Source organism: Perognathus longimembris, chromosome 4 (assembly GCF_023159225.1).
Source record: "Perognathus longimembris pacificus isolate PPM17 chromosome 4, ASM2315922v1, whole genome shotgun sequence".
NCBI lineage: Eukaryota > Metazoa > Chordata > Mammalia > Rodentia > Heteromyidae > Perognathus > Perognathus longimembris.
The window spans coordinates 45,522,469-45,536,038 of record NC_063164.1 but is presented as its reverse complement, the minus strand read 5'-3'; the positions used below and the strand labels follow the sequence as shown (position 1 = coordinate 45,536,038).

Genomic DNA, 13,570 nt, shown 5'->3' with positions numbered 1-13,570 from the left:
TTCTCAGAAACATTTGGTAAGCACTTATTTGCCTATATTATTTTTAGCAGCTCCTCCTAACTTTTCTGCTCAGCATAAGTAGAAACCATGTTTCTTGCTTTGAACTTTAGAATCAGTCACCAAATAAATATTTCTGGAATTCTATTCCTAATGGTGTCTCAAAGTCAATGGGTAGTTATAAAACCGAAGAAAAGGCATAGTTTAAAAGATAGAATATGAAAACCAATAAATTTTATGAAAGCCAATAAATTTTATTTAGTTGGAGTCTGGGAAAATAAGTCACCATCATGCAAAAGAACAAGACATGAAAAAGTACAAAATGTTTCCTCTACCCCATTCCTACTTTGGCTCCCCAGTTCCCTATATTCTATCCACACATCTCCACTCAATATTTTTTCTTAAATGCCATCAAAGATGCTGACAGAAAGACAAATGGGTGAATTATTCTCTCCATATTCTGCTGATTAAGTCAAGAGCCAAATATTTGGAAAGGTGCTTCTCCCAGAACCCCCTGCACTTTGCTGAAGTCACACATTGGCCATATCAACTCTGCTTCTGTTCTCCTGGGATGCAATTTCTCAGTCTTTCAGAACTGGAACACAGGCTATGCTAATATAGTATACAACCCAGAAAATAGTATGCAATTTACATTATATTTATGTTCCAGCACCAATAAAATTATTATTTTTTTTACCATGACTGCTACTGCTACTACCACTACTACTAGTACTATTTCATCAAAATGTTGTAGGCGTCCAAGTATTTTGAGACTGGTGGGCAATGGGCAGCATCTGACTTTGCAAAACTTAAGTAGGCCTCTAGAATTTCCCCCCATCTTTTCCAAGTCCTCAAAGTAATCAGCATTTATTGTAGAAAACAGAAGTGGATTGGCTCAGAGGTAAAGCCTATCAGAGTAGAGGTCAAACTAACATTTCATTTTGGTCTTTCATTGTTGGTTCATTTGTTTTTTAAAATAAATTTTAAAAGCCTTATCTCTTTCACTTAAACAGTTTTGTAAGGACCTCAATGAAGAGCTCCAGGAGTCGTCACACAAGGTTTGTATATTCCATTGACAAAGAGGATGACTAAAGGAAGGAAAAGGTATCCTTGATGTGCTGTGAAAGTCTTTTATGAAAAGAACTCTACATTTTCCTTTAGTGTATTTTTTTAAATAATCAAATCAAACATAAAGGATATTAAAGGATTGATGGTTTGCTACAAAACATCTTTATAGATTACTCTGATAGCAACAGAGTTACTGGAAGTTAAGAGTTCTTACAATTTTTTTGTTTTAAGACTTTTATAAATTAAGAATTTGTACTCACTGCCTTACATATGAATCTGTAACCCCTCTGTACCACACTTTGACAGTAAAGAAAAAAGTTTAAATAATAAAAAGAAGAAATTAAGAATTTATAACTTTAAATATAAAGCTCTGTCTTGAGAATATTTGCCGATTTAACACATAACATTTTTATAAATGAATGATTTTCCTATTTTGTTTTTATAATTGCTATATTTTTCTTTAGTAGTAATTAATTTAATGACTGTTAATCATACATTGGTTGAGGAGACAGAAGCTTTCTTAGTGCTAATGATAGAACCCAAAGTCATGTTCATATTTGGCAAGTATACTGCTACAGACATATTCTGCACACATAAGACACTTTCAAATATTTTATTTCTAACCTTGGACACTAGAATGTTGGAATTTTGAAGGCATGACTTGTTCTTTGCCATATGTCTATTTCCAAAGTGTTGTTAAAAAGCTAAAAGCAAATTATTAGGTGTTTGTTTCCATCTTCCTCTCTGTAGAAGTTACCTAGTAATTTTGTTTAGTAATAAGTTTTGAAATGTTCAAGTAGAAGGAAATTTTTTTAATTTTTTTGTACTGTTTTCTTGGTATTTTGTTAGGAGATGCCCTAGGTTATATTTGTGTACTTTACTGAGGCTGAATGTGTAACTCAGACACTATGTCCTTGTATGTATCAAATATTGTCAGTACAAATATGAAATGTCTCATTTTCCTGGCTACTGCACATGCCTGGTAATTTTCCACACAGCCAGAGATCAGGAATAATGCAGCAAAGCTGAAGTTATGTGTTGGGCAATTTAAGAAATCATCTCAGAGTGCTTTCTAGAAGTTCAGTTTAATAAATGAAATTTTCAACTTATTTCTGTAACAGGTAGGGGACTTTATCTGACCATCCATTCATATCTGGTAGCCGTTAACACACACATACATAGCAATGTTTTTGAGTCATTATGTTATTATTCAAACTTCAGAGGCATAAACTGAAGAACTGAAATTCTGTTGCATATGAATCCATATTAAAATTACAATCAATATAGAAAGGTCTAGTGGTTAATAAGATTTATCAGTAAGTCTAACCAACACCAACCCCAATTGCAATTGCTGCTCTCAATGTAGGGAACAAGCATTAAGGTAATGAGTTGAATTATGATTCCAAAATAAACTAAAACGAGTGCTATTCTTTGTTGTTGTTCTTAAGCAAATGCCAAGATGTGACCAGAACTTATTGTATTTATTTATTTATTTATTTATTTATTTATTTATTTATTTATTTATTTATTTATTTATTGCCGGTCCTGGGGCTTGGACTCAGGGCCTGTGCACTGTCGCTGCCTTCTTTTTGCTCAAGGCTCTCTGCCACTTGAGCCACAACACCACTTCTGGCCTTTTCTATATTGTGGTGTTGAGGAATCGAACCCAGGGCTACATGTATATGAGGCAAGCACTCTTGCCACTAGGCCATATTCCCAGCTCTGGAAATTATTTTTGACAGAAAGAGAGATAGGGATAGAGAGAAGTTACTATAAGACAGAAAGAGATTATTTTTTCCATTACAATACAAAGAAAATTCTTGAAAGGTTTTCATTTTATTCTGAGCATTTGATGTTCTTGCAATTAAAATAATTTCTAGCAAAAGTATTTATGCAGTGTTAAAAATATCTGTGACCCCTCTTTCAGAGATACTATAACAAAGTTCATATAATACTGATAGATGCCTTTTGAAAAATATGAGAAAAATGCACTTAAAGAGAGGTGAAAAAAACTATTTGAAAACTTAATGAATTAAAAAAATATCTCTACATGATGAATTTAACACAAATAAGAGAAGATGAAATGGTGTTAGATTCTGTTAATATTTTCATCTGTAGAGATACTACTCTTCTTGAAGTACTCATACTTCATGTTAATAAGTGATATTAATAGTTTTAAAATCTGATAAAGTTACATACAGTTGGCAATGAACTAAAATAAGGCCCAAAGATAAATAACAATCAAGTGGTTAGAATGCATTATTCAGAGTTATGAGATGGGAACTACATTTACCAATAAAGACTAAGATAAATATTTACACTGTTTCCTATGTTGTCAAGTATTATGTCTTCTCAGGGTGAAATACCATGATGGATATATCAATTCAGGGATACAGACTGAAGAGCCCTTGTTAGTAGAAATAGAAATTTTACCCAGATGACCACAAACAAGGCCATAACAAAGCTACCAGCACAACCGTATTAATCAAAGCATTATTTAACATAGCTAAGGTATGGAACCAACCTAGGTGTCCAGATGAATGGATCAAGAAAATATGGTATATATACACAGGGAATTCTATGCTTCCATCAGAAATAATGATATCACCCCCTTCATACGGAAATGGAAAGTATTGGAAAAAAATCATATTAAGTGAAATAAAGCAGACCTAAAAAAACATAGATTCAATGGTTTCCCTCATTTGTAACAATATATGTCTAGGATAGTCCTAGAAGAGGATTACAATAGCTCAATAGCTATGTACATATGACCATATAAGATGATGCTAAGTGAAATAAACTCCAAGATATGGAAACAAGAAGTTTTTCTTTGTTGTGGTGATTTTTCATATACTATGTGATTCCTTTTTTCTTTAGTTTATTTTTCCTATGGATTATCCCCAGTTGTCCCTATATTTGATTTTAGTACACTGGGAATTGTATATTCATTTATCTGAATTAGAGAAGGGGGAAAATAAAATGGTGAGAAAAATGACAAAAGGCAAACCAATGCAACAGTGATACTCAGAAGATAATATGTTGGAAATGAACTGTACAACTTAGGGGGGATGGAGGGGTGGGAAAGTGGGAGAAAAATGAGGGAGGGGGAAGCAAGTTTGACAAGAGATGTACTCACTATCTTACATATGTAACTGTAACCCCTCTGTATATCACCTTGAAAATAAAATTAAATTAGAAAAGAAAATACTAAATACAATAAAAATTTCATATAAGGATTAATCACAAGAGTGATTATACTATAACATATTTGAAGAAGAGATTCTCTCTAAAGTTTAGAAGAACAAGAAATATATTTGAGCTAGGTGCTGGCAGATTAGACTTGTAATCCTAGTTACTCAGGAGGCTGAGATTTGAGGATCATGGTTCGAAGCCAGCCGGAGCAGGAAAGTCTGTGAGACTCTGATCTCCAATAAACTACTCAGAAAAAGCCAGAAGTGGCACAGTGACTCAAGTGGTAGAGCAGTAGCTTTGAGCACAGAGAGGCTCAGAGACAGAGCCCATGCCCTGAGTTCAAGCCCCAGTTTTGGCCAAAGTAAAAAGAAATGTACTTGACACAGAGGATACTCTTCAGGTATTTCCCTTTCTTTTAAAAAAATTTTGACTGAACACAGTCCCCTCCCCCCCCAACATAGCCACTAAGACTAAACTTACACAACATAAAAGTTGATGCCAAAAATAGTTCACTATATTCATTATGTACCTTATATAAAAAATGAGCTATATAACTTGAAGGCATTAAAGGGAGGAGGGCTGAGGAAGAATGAAAGGGGTGATATTGACCAAGAAGCATTATACTCATAACCTGACTTACAGAATTGTAACACTTTTGTACAACTATTTAGTAAATAACAAAAATAAATACTAGTTCTGAGAAAATCTTATTAAAATATATTGCTTATTGTTGGAGACAAAAGCATATGAGTAACCAAGACTATGTGCTAATACTTAGTAGTTGTAGTTTTAAGTATTTCTGGAGTTAAATCTCTGAATTCAAGCAAGTAAATTTTTGCTTATTTACTGTAGATGGGCTAAGAATTGTTACAAGGGCTTCTTAAAAGACTAAGGCAATGATGGGCTTTCTTAATTTAAAAATCAATACACATCTGGTCCAGCCAAATAAATTAGGTGACATCCTTCCCAAACCATGCTGTCAAAGCTGAATTTTAACTGCTATTCAGGTATAGCCTGATGCTGAGGCAAAACACTTCTATGTCACAAATTAAGAAGGAATAAGATGGAAACAAACAAACAACCAGGCAAGAAGAGAAGTGCAAACTCCAGAAACCTGAGTTTGTTTGAATATATTCTTAATGTTACAAAGCACTGTGAAAATACAATGTTTTCTCACAAATGAACCATGACACATTTCTTATCCTTGCACTTAGAAGAAAAATGGTAATTGAGAATTAGCAAAGTAAAAGTTGACAATGTTCTGATGCTAAGAATCTTGGGCTCTTACTCTTCATGCCACTCACTCCACAGAAGTAAAATGCTGGGGCTCATCAAAATTTTCAAGTTTTATATTTTAAAATTTGTTTTGTCTTAAGCACTAGAACTCATTTATTCCAACAGAATTCAAACTGGAAATTCAATACATTAAAACACTGATAAGTGAGTTCTTCTTGGAGAAGGATCAGACCCCAGGTTCTCCAGCAAGATTTAAGTTCAACTGTCTCATTTAAACATGAGGAAAGAAATCAGGTGTCAGTGGCTCATATCCGTGATCCTAGCTACTCAGAAGGCTGAGATCTGAGGATCAAGTTTCAAAGTGAGCCTGGGCAGGAAATCTATGAGACTCTTATTTCCAATTAAGCACCAACAAACAAACAAACAACAAACAACAAAAAAAAACCCAAGTGGAGCTGTGGCTCAAAGTGGTAGAGTTCTAACCTTGAGCAAAAAGAGCTAAGGGACAGTACCCAGATCCAGAGTTCAAGTCTCATGACTGATCAAAATAAATAAATAAAAAGAGACAGAAGATTTTTAGTAATACTAGGGGCTGGCTTCAGTTTCTTCAAAAAGAACCCATATTTCTTGCTATAGTTGCCGGACTTAGCAAATAAAAATATAAAATACCCATTTAAGTTAAAATTGATTATTTAATGTGTTAATTATGCTGGGCATTGAACCTAGGGTCTCATGGGCTTTTCTAATAAGCTGTACCTTTCAGTACTAAATTTGAATCTTAAATAATGTTTTTAATATGTGTTACACATTGTGTAGGATATATTTATGTTTACAATTATTTATTTATCTCCTATTCCAAATTCCAATCCTAAAATGTCCAGTCTTCCTTCTTGCAAACTCATATTGTTGTATTTAATATTTCAGGGTTTTAATTAGCAGATAATCCTTAAATGGTTTTGTGTACACGGGCTATCAAAACTATTTATGCCAGTAGAAAATATGTTTGGTTCAACTTTGTTTCTTCATTTATGTTATAAAGTATGTAAGAGTTTTAAAATAAAGAGCTGTAATAAATTGCCTCCCTCCACTTTCAGCAGTGATAACTGCTTTATTGAATAAGATTCTGTTAATGGTACAGCTTGACATTTAACACTTGGACATTTGATTTAAAATTATTTTCCTGTGATTGCAGAAAGCTATAGTTCAAATCCAAAGTAGTTTTAAACTGAACTGTTCCATTTTCTTTTGAATTGGTAAGTGAATGTAGTTGCTTCTAGGCACAACTATTTTATCCAGCAAATGTATTTCAAATACACAAAAGCACTCTGTGTCAATATGTTCTAAGTAGAGCTATATAAAATCAAGAGAAAGAAATACAGTAAAAGATGAGCTACGTGGTAAATTCTGTTATTCTATTCTCCATGTTAAAGTCTGCAAGTTAAAAATACATAATTTGCTTATATTGTAACCACAAACATGGCGTCAAGATTTTCCAATCAAAGAATAAAGAAAAGATTATATGAAATCATATGAGGTCACTTGTCAAGTTACATATCAAATTGTTTCAGTAACCATCCCAAAAACTTTCAACATTGAGTAAAAAGGCATTTGTACTTAAAAACTACCCATGTACTATGAAGACTTTCAGAAATATTCCCAAATTATTACTCCACTTTTGAAATTTGGTGTAACATTATGCATAACCCTTGAAAGTGTTCACAACATGCACTTGAAATTTTTATTCATTATGTGCCTTCCCAAAATTTCTAGCAGTTTCAAAAATAAAGGGCAGAATCATATATCTAGCAACATGAAAAGTTGAGACACCACTTTCTTTAAAACATTTTCTGTAATTAGGCCAGAGTCATTAAATGTCTGCCAAACAACATAACAATATCAAAATATCAATTGTTGACAGTTATGAAAACATTACTCTGACTAGGCCTCCCAAATTGGGGGTTAAAAGCTATTCTCTGGAAATCAATCATGCTCATGGAAGAGAAGAATATTTCAGTAGTGTGAAAGCTGAAATAGAGACTATAATCTTTTGTGATTGCCCCTGAGGCTGAAGTGAATGGCAGAAAAGAAAGTCTATGAATTGCTGATAATTTCCTATGATGACCAACTCTCAGGAAATTCTGATATTATCCTAGCACTGTAACAAAAGGACTGCTCTCCAGACATGTAACTTCAAAGAACTTCACAATGAGGGGGTCATAATGCTTCTTCAGAAGCTCCTCATCCATTCCAGGGTCCAGGCCAGTTAGGTAGCATCTCTTTGTGAAGACAATGGAGGCTCTGATTGCACATGAAATGATGAGCTGTGTGGTAAATTCTATCTTTCTAGAAAGTTCTTTTCTGAAGGAACTGAAATATATCAGTTTTTACCTCACTCCCAAGACAAAAGACTGATATATTTCTTTGCTACTCTTAATAGCTTTGGTAGCTAAAGTATCTTAGCTGGAATAATCCTAAAATATCTTAGCTGAGAATTTTTTATTAAGGTGGTTTTTAATCTGAGAAAAAAATAGTTTTTATACAAATGTACATATTCCAAATGTCTATATACTACTCTGGATAGAATTGAAGAGGATTAATCTCTTTTGAATAAATGGCCAACTCAGATGCCAAGGCTCTGAATATAGGTTGAGTGGAGCGTCCTCACAAAATTGGCAGTTTAAATTCTGGAAGAAAAAGTATGCCTTGGGGAAAAGAGTTATGGGAGATGGGTATGTCAAAAATCTAAAGAGTTTTTGGAATAAATTTCCATTATCACTACATGCAAAATGATTTGATATTGTGACTATCAGAACTGACTTAAAATATTAAATGCCCATTTCAACCTAATTGAAGCTTGATTCATTAAAAGTGTGGAAATAAACAGTATACAACATACAGTAAATATGCTGGAAGTCAATAGTTTTTTCAAAATATAACACAAAGCATTACTATGTCTTAGGTATCAATAACAATGTCTCATAGGCCCACAGTTCTGTTCAAAATATCTTTCATGTAACCTTTAAAAAAGAGTATAATCAAGACTAGTTGTAGTTATTCCTCATTTTTACCTCATACCCTCTACCCAGATGACTCCAAATTCAATTATTGCCCCTCTGTGTTGCTTCTAGGATGTCCAGGTTAATCTAGTCTACATGCCAAAACATTATTACCTTCAGCTAGAAAAAACTGGACACCTACCAAATATGCATATCCTTGGTATCTACATTAGTTAGGAATAATGTAATGCACAAGATGAGAACAATACTCAACATAATTCAAGGTAATTAATTAGAAAGAATATATCAAAGGGATAGATATGTTAATAAAAATAACAAACTTATAATAGAGTGTTCCCCCTGTCCTGGGTCTTCTGACACCCATTCAATTGCTCTTTCCCCACACAAAGGTGGGAATTACTTTTCTTTCAGTCACACAGTTCCTGCTTTCCTGCCCAGTATGATGCAAAGCCAAGGTCAGACAGAACTGTTCCAGGGTTCCTTTGGAACCAGTCAAGTGGGGTTATTTCTCAGAGATCAGAGACAACTCCCTAAATGGCTTTTGGAGAAAGGTAGAATATAACCAATGAGTGACAGATTACATAAATAAATGTCACCACCTCCTAATTCCGAAAAGAAAACCCTCAAAACTGTCCTATGTTAGAGCAGTTATTAATAATTATTTTTAGCATCTAATAGCTTCAGCTTATTTTAGGAGAAGGGGATTTGTGGATTTGATTACATGGTTATGATAAAGAGCCAGCTTACGTATGATAGAAGCTTGGTGTTTACACAGGAAAAAAGAGTTAGGTTCAAAATATGCTTTTAATTGTTTGGAGAATTTCATCCTCTAATAAAAAATCATAAACTGGTGAAAAAGGTAAAATATATTGTCTACTACATCACGGAGACCTTTAATTGGCTCTGAAAAATGTCTGCACTAAGAGACAACAAGGACAAGACTGACAAGACAAACCTCTCTTCTAAATAGAATGCACTGCAAAAGTGGATTTTCATCCTGACTTTAGGGGACACTGGATTTATTGGGTATTTAAAAGAAAATGTCTCACATGAATAACCTATGGGAAGTGCATAGATGTAAGCTCTGGTTCTGTTAAATGAGGTCCAAACTTGGTCCAGGATTTAGATTCTTTATTTTCCCTTTTCCGTGCTGGAGTTCTCTACTGGATGCAATGAGAAGACTATCATATTTTTCAAACTTCAACCTGCAAAAAGTCTTCAAAAATGACACAGTAGTCTAGATCATTTTTGGATACACCAAAGTAATTGTAGAACATCTTCGAAACATGCTAGTTGAGTCTAAAACCAATGGAGATAAGCTATGATTCATATATATGCATAAATACACATATACATATATATACATATAGATCTCTTTATTTCAAACATCATCACATAAAATGAGGGAATGAAAACCTAATGCAAAAACCCAATTTGTAACAAATATTTTTCTAAGATTCCTACTGAGCTTCGCAAATACGTTTAGACTTCAAGAGCATTATAATTTATCTTTAGTATCGTCAAGGCAACTTTAAAGCAACTAGAATATTCCACAGTGTACCCTCCTCATCCACAGAGAATTCACACTTAATTCTTAGCATAAAAAATCGAGAGAGATTAAAAAGGAAAGATCTGTGTTATTGGATACATTCTCAAGCTTTTGATAAAAGCTTTTTGGGTACCATCACTATCAACTAATGTTTATAGAGCAACTTATTTTGTGCTAGAGGGAATTTCTTGTACAATAGCATTTTTGTACTTAAAATTAAGCTCTTCAACTTTACCCCAGGCACATAAAAGCTTGGTCTCTAAGGCAAATAAGAATAAAATTAAAGGCTCCTTCTTCTTTTATAATTAACTGTGGTATTTAAGGATATGTTTTAAAAATAAGATAAAAAAATTTTAAGAGGAACTGATATGGACACTTTTTCCAAGTTGACACTACTCTTGAAAAATGCTGACCTGGGGCAGTGCCAATACTAAAGACATATTGTGCCAGAAAGTCTGGTGAACCCTCCAAGTACACATAATCCTTGAAACTCTAGCACTAAAGATGAGGACCCAAAGCCATGTGAGGTTGAGTCTAAGATCAGAAAAGGGACACAAGAGGACATATCTGTGATGGGACCATAGACATCTGTTCCAGGCTCCAAATCTTGGTGTCCCCTCACCTCAAAGGAGAACACTGAAATCTAGGTCTGGTGTTTCTTTGCAGTTTTTACCAGCAGAATTGAATGTTTACAATGATGAGAATCCTCTATTATTTTATGTTAAACTATACTATGAATTAGGCAAGAAGAAGGAGTAATTCTTTCAGACAACGAGCAACTTCAGTCTTATTTGACATTATAGCCTATCCTAAGACTAAGGACTAGAATACATTGGCCTGCAATAAACGCTTGGGAATTAATCAATGTTCCCAGATTACCTGAAACAAATAACTAAATAGGTAGAAAGAACAAATATTCCAACCTGATGAACATACCTTTATACATACATACATACATACATACATACATACATACATACATACATACATGCATACATACTTACATACAAATAGTATCTACATTTTCTAAAGGGCTCAGGAGTACATGGAAAAAAAGAAGATCTGAATGCAGGGTTTTTAAAGGATTCATTCATTTTATTTTATTTTATTTTATTTTATTTTATTTTTGGGCCAGTCCTGGGCCTTGGACTCAGGGCCTGAGCACTGTCCCTGGCTTCTTTTTGCTCAAGGCTAGCACTCTGCCACTTGAGCCACAGCGCCACTTCTGGCCGTTTTCTGTATATGTGGTGCTGGGGAATCGAACCTAGGGCCTCGTGTATCCGAGGCAGGCACTCTTGCCACTAGGCTATATCCCCAGCCCCATTCATTTTATTTTTTTGTGTTGGAATGAGGCTTAAAGTTACCTAGTCTCCTTTATATTTTTGCTTACATCTGGCACTCTACACTTGAGCCACGCCTCTAGGCCTAAAGATTGTTTTGTATCTCCTGGTGCTAGAGCATGAACTCAAGGCCAAGATGTTGCCCCTAAGGTTTTTGCTCAAATCTGGTGCTCTACCATTTGAGTCATAGCTCCACATCTGGCTTTCTGGTAGTTCACTCTCATGGACTGGCTGGCATTGAACCACTGAACCATGAGCCTTGGATCTTGCTTTCTGAGTAGCTAGGATTACAGGAAAAGAGCCACTATAACCTAGGCCATAAAGAAGTTTTGATGTTTTACTGGAGTGAATCACTTGTACTTTCATTCTCTTTTCAGTGACAGTTCTGGGGTTTGAACTCAGGGTCTTGTTCTTGGTAGGCTGGTTTACAACCACTCAAGCCATATCCCCAACCCTTGAACATAGTCTTTTGTCAGACAAATACTAAGGCTTTTGAGTCACACAAGAAATATGATGAGTAAAATCTGAAAAGGATCTGCTTGTGGTTTGAAGGTGGAAAGGAAATAAAAGTATATACATGACCACTATATAGTTTTTTCCCTCACTTGTTAAACTTAACAGGAACGCAAAAAAAATTTCAAGTGTACATGCTTAACTATTTGCATAAAATCTTTGTTAGTTTTATATCACATCTCAATGATTACTTATAACCTTGCTTTTTCTAATGGTCTTGACTAACAATTTCTACTCTTTTCAAGTGACCATGAGAACCATGGGAATGTTTAACTCAGGATGTTTAATATTCTAGACTTCTTTTATTAAATTATATTTTATTATCTTTAAGAAGCTGTACAAAAGAGGTTACCATTCTACAAATCAGTTTTTAAGTATAACACATACTGATCTGTGTCACCTTTTCATCATTCTCCCCATCCATCCCTTACAACCCAAACCCTCCCTTCAGGTTTCCTAATTTCATAGGATACACACTGAATATTACGACTGTATATCCTACCCCTTCCTCCACTACAGACTTCTTTAGATATAGAAAAGATGATCCTTTGATACATTGTAAAGCAGATCATGAAAAATAAGATTCAATCATATTCTTTTTTACATGCCTGAGATAAATGTGCAGGTTTATAAGGAGTGAGACATGCTAATATGTAAGAAATATGGCACAGCTAACTTCTAACATACCAATCAGTTAAAAAAGAATCAAAAGGCAAAAATATCATATTTTGCTTGCATTAGATCAGGTATTCTACTTTAGAACAACAAGAGATAAATATGTATTTAAATGCTTAAATAAGGACATCATAAGATAGCGAAAAGCATCAAAGGCAGGCCAGTAGTTACCCTAACTCACTTCAGGTTTCCTTACAGTAACATCTGATAAGTAACATGACATAAATTACTAGTAAAGTGAACCTGATTTTAATTTCAACTTGCTTTTCTTTGTGTCACCTTGACAAGCATATTATTAAGAAAGAAAATTTTTAAAAACACATTTGTTTTTGTTTGTTACTACTGCCAGGCATGAATGATTTAGGATCTCAGAGAATCTGGAATGGTAAAGTAAATGGTCATCATAGAAATTATCTCACAATGTATCATGGATGACTCCAAGAATGGTTTGGGGCTTCATATCTACAAATAGTCTTTATCCTGTTTCACATATTTGATCATGTATCAGGAAGGAATAATTGCAAGATAAAGATAAAACAAGGTTAGTTGTCATGAAAATAAGGTTCCTGAGCTTCTTACAATAAAGTATCGGTGACCTTGCTTATGCATTTCTTTTCCTAGACCATTTGCAAAGACATGACAGAATTTCAAATAAATAGGCTCATAAAATAGCTCCCAATCAGCACAGGAATGGGCAGGTAATTATAGTCATAGCTACAGAAAACTATACAAATATATATATCTGTGCATATATTCAAATTGTGGCTATTCAAAATAAACTTAACCTCATCACCATGAGCTCAGGGCTTTCCCCTTCTCGGCTTGCTTGTTCAGCTGGCATTGTAACACTTAAGTGATACCTAAACCAGATTTTACTAGTCAGTTTTGGAGATGGTGTCTCATGAACTTTGTGTTTGGGCTGGCTTCAAACCACAGTCCTCTAGATCTCAGCCTCCCAAGTAACTATTAGAAGATTATAGGCA

The 13,570-nt window shown here is 34.3% G+C and overlaps 1 protein-coding gene across 6 annotated transcripts in view; it reads right to left on the bottom strand.

The window, feature by feature from the left end:
- Znf385b (zinc finger protein 385B) overlaps positions 1-13,570 on the bottom strand; it is a 387,916-nt gene that overhangs the window by 71,157 nt on the left and 303,189 nt on the right. The gene's annotated exons all lie outside the window — the stretch shown is intronic.